This window comes from Dermacentor albipictus, chromosome 4 (assembly GCF_038994185.2).
Source record: "Dermacentor albipictus isolate Rhodes 1998 colony chromosome 4, USDA_Dalb.pri_finalv2, whole genome shotgun sequence".
NCBI classification, from domain to species: domain Eukaryota; kingdom Metazoa; phylum Arthropoda; class Arachnida; order Ixodida; family Ixodidae; genus Dermacentor; species Dermacentor albipictus.
In genome coordinates, this window is record NC_091824.1 from 30,862,501 (window position 1) to 30,866,971 (window position 4,471).

A 4,471-nucleotide genomic window follows, 5' to 3' on the forward strand; every position below is an offset into this window, starting at 1 on the left:
ATAAATATATAAAGGTCATGATAAAAACTGTGCATGTATTCATTCATAAAAAATTGGAGGACGCTTAAGCTTCGCCTTCAAGAGTGGGACGCGACAGCGTTCCCGTCGACCCGCCAAGGGGTATAAGACAATGCGCTACGGCACAGCAATCACTTACGATGCGCCCCGCATCGGACTTAGCGCCCACCTATCACGCGGTGAGCGTGGAGCGTTCGGCGCGGCAACGAAACGTGCGCCTGAGCGAACGAAACGAACCAAAGAACTCGGTGTCTCGGAGGGGAAACGATCTACGCCAGCCAAACGACGCGATCGGCACGGGCAGAGAGATAGATAGTAATCTAAACCGGAAGCACGGCGAAGCGTCGTCAGGGGAGAGGCAGTCGCGCGACGCGCCTGGCAGCGGTCCCAATGCGCGCGCGGCGCGCCTCCTGTCGGGGCAGCGCCGTACATTGAGAGGAGGGGGTCTTCTGTGTTTGCCGCAAGATGGCTCTGCGTGTGCGGAAAGCGCAGAAGAAATGCAGCGGAAACGCACTTCGCAACTCGTGTAATTGTGACTTCTGTACGTTACATGTTCATAATTACCGATATGCACCGCAGTATAACTTTCCACGGCTCGTTTCGAAGGCAACACCGCATTCACTAGAGGCGCGTTTGCACCGCTTGGAAGCATCGAACTCGTGGCTGAGTGGTAGCGTCTCCGTCTCACACTCCGGAGACCTGGGTTCGATTCCCACCGGGCCAATCTTGGAAGTTGCTTTTTATTTATGAAGCGCCTGCCGTGATTTATCGCTCACTGTCAACGCCGCCGACGCCGACACCCGACGCCGACGACACCGGCTTTTCTGCGACACGAGCTCCTTAACGCTATCGCGTTAATACAGGGTGAGCGTAAGACCTGTGACAAGCAGAGCTAGTCTGCTAACGATTACATGCATCACTTAAAAGCAGAGCGCACAAGAACTGTGTGGCGCGATAAAAGCCCACCAAAGCACACAAAATGTCAAATGACGGTACGACAATGTCAGTCATCATAGCATTGTTGAGAGGCATAATTCATGTCACTTAACAGCACTATTAACAAGGCACTAATGAGATCCCCGTCCGTAAGAAAAACGCGCAAGGATTTACACCTTCGCTTTGCTTATATACAGAAACAGCACCAGGGACCGAGCAATTCTTTAACAGAAAAGAGACGTCTGCCCAAGGCGTCCACGCGATGTGAAAGTGCCTCCCGATGTTGGTCGAATGGTGGACATACGATGAAGGTGTGTTCCACAGAGGCCTCCGGGATGTCACAATGTACACATTCTGGAGAGGGTCCTTTCCGCGTGCGACATGAAAAACGGGGCGTGTACGCCACATCAAGTCCTAAACGGTGCAAGAGTGCGTCTAAAGCCCATTCTATCTCGATTACGCTTTTCACCCCGGGCTTGTGGTGTAAAACGCGCGCCTCGTGCGCTGCGTACTGCATTCCACTGAAACCACCCCAGAGTGCAAGGCACCGTGGGACAGCAGCACATCAATAGAGCAGGTCGCAATGCATGTTGGGGACGTACATCCCGAAGCTCATGCTGGCCCCGCAATTCCAATTAAATTAACGAGCTTTCAATGCTCCGGAATTACGACATGCGCTTCCAGTTCAAATTTATGTAAGTGGCAAATATTAGATTGTTAATTATTTCGAGAATCGTTGCAAGTAGTTTTCTACTCTCGCTGCTGTGCAGCTTGTACTATGCATGGCTTACAAATGTCAGTTGTTTTCGACGTTGAAGCTATTAGTGTACTCAACACATTCATGTGCCTTACTAGAGCTGTTGATATGCCTTTTAGAATTGTTCTGCTGTGCAACAAGGAATTATTCTGTGGTTTGCATGACATCTTGTTGATGATTGCTAACGATGTTTGATAAACTTAGGTGTGTTACAGTGATGATGAATGATTGTTAGAACAATAACACAGGCACGTGATACGCTAGTGAACATCGAAAGCCGTTAAGGCATGGCCACATTAGTGCATAAATATGCACAGATAGTTGCTTGCAACAAAAGGTAACAGTGGAGGCATGACTGCACACTGGCCGTCTGCTGCTCCGCTGCAGTGGTCACATGATAAGGTTTGTAATTAATGCATTCTCCACTGCGGCCAGCGACGATTCCAGGCAGGGTTGAGAGAGAGCAATATCTTTGTGTGCCAATCGGCCATGTGACCAAAGAAAATGCTTTCCGTTGGCCTCACCACCTGGCTATCTGCAGCATGTTGTCAACCATGCTCCCGAGAGCGATCTGTCATGTGGAGCAGAACGTTTGCTTCTTCTCAGCCTTTATGACGTGTGCCGTGATCATGTGCTGCACGTATTTTCTCGCAGATGCACCTATACCTTCACAGGTGGCGTATACCGAGTTCTGTAGCTTACAGCCACAGTTTCTTTCACATGTGTAATGCATGCCAACAAAAAAAAACACACCATTAGTTAGTGCACGTGGTTCTTCAAGGAATAAATCAATTGCGTGCGTGTGCGTGTGCGTGTGTGTGTGTGTGTGTGCGTGTGTGTGTGTGTGTGTGTGTGCGTGTGTGCGTGTGTGCGTGCGTGCGTGTGTGTGTGCGTGCGTGCGTGCGTGTGTGTGCGTGTGTGTGTGTGTGTGCGTGTGCGTGTGTGTTTGTGTGGGTGTGTGTGTGTGTGTGTGTGCGTACGTGCGTGTGTGTGTGTGTGTGTGAAAGTAGTTATTTCGTTCTTAAGTTATGGGAATGCTCCTCGTTTCAAATAGAAATCGAGTGCTTGTTTCGAGTCCAGGTATTCGATTCTGGGACATTACATTCGATTTCTACGAATATTTCGATAACGGCCGAACATGCGGGATGTTACTGGAGTCCGCGCCGGTAACGGAAGATCCTTTTGATCGGTTGGGAACGCCAGCGTGTGAACGAGGACACGAGTATAGGCAGAACGGTAACGCCAGCGGCGTTTATGATGTCCTTATCGTTTTACTTGTGTTGCAATTGCGTTCTACTTCTGCTCGTGTTCTCATTGCGTTCGTGTTGCCCCGCCTGTCTTTCCGTACCGACAGTGCATACCAACTCGCTCAGCTTTCAATCGTTCCAGCATCCTTTCACACGGTCCACCCGGCGTTACAGGTGCCCGCTGCCAGCACATCAAAAGGAGCGTACCGTATATTTAAAGGAGTGCCAAATGCGAAATTAACATTAGGCCGAATCACATCGATAGATTATTAGTTTAGAAGACTATCATTGTTTTCTAAGTTTCAATGTATGACTTTTTCGCGTAGAAAACTGCATTCGAAGGTTCCACTGCTACTGCTCTATTGAAATCGCCTGGGCCGAAACGGACGACTTGACGTAATCCACGCTTGAGCTGTCTCTCTCTTGCGCTCCATATCAATCAGCCAGTGCTGACGTCACGTGAGAGGTACGATGGTTCGCAACAGGTGGTGGCACTCTTATATTTCATTATTCTCTCGCTTGCTAATGACGGCGAACTTATTATTAGGGAAGCCCAACCATTCAGTCTTGCTAGACAAAATATTTTCGGTTAGTGCTCCTTTAAATCATGGCTCGAGGGACCTTAAGGTAGCTCACTAATGAAGCGTCGCACGTGAAGCTCTATAGTCACGTGTGTCTTAGGCGTTAATCCTCTACCGCATCCGCTACTCGAACGACGTCAGCTCCTTAATACATTGCTTGCCGCGAAATTTATTCTTTCGCAGTTCCAGGTAAGGTGATTAACACTTGGGGTTACCTGTGGTGGCCTCTTACGTGACCTTTTGCTTATTGCTAATTTACAAACTGCCCAGGCGGACGGATTTCCTGATGACGTTGCGGATTATAATTGAAATAACAAAGCTTCGTTTTTACCCCCTTTCTTCTAGATGCTTACTTTTATACGTTTAGTAGCAGAGATGCACGGTTTTCGAGTGCTCTGTTTTGCGGACATTCGCGTTCAATTCGATTCGAAAATTGCACCATTAAGACGTCCCCACGAACTTGCAAATCTGTAGGTGCTCTTTGGACCGCTAAGGGGAGGGAAAATAAAGGAAAGACACAACAATGCAAATTAATTATTTACAACATCAACCACTGCACAAGGAAACACACGCTTATTTTTTTGCCTTCGATTACCATTGATATATCGCATAAAGGTCCAGACATATTCTGTCTGTATACATACCGTGGATGTATCAAGTCAGTCACTTATTTTCGATAAATGCTGGACAAAGTTCCAGTTATATTGTCTTCATTACAAATTAGATATTCTCCCTAACAGCGGGTCGGGCTGTACGTCTGCGGAATATATTTGCACGTTGAGAATCTGGTATAGAATCTTGGGTGAGGACAGGCCATCTTTTTTTTTTTTTAGTTGGTACGGTTGCTCTGTCCGTTAAAGCATGGATGGAGGTAAATGGATTATTTTTTTCGTGGGGCACGCACTGTTCTTATTCGTGAAAGAAATCGGCGG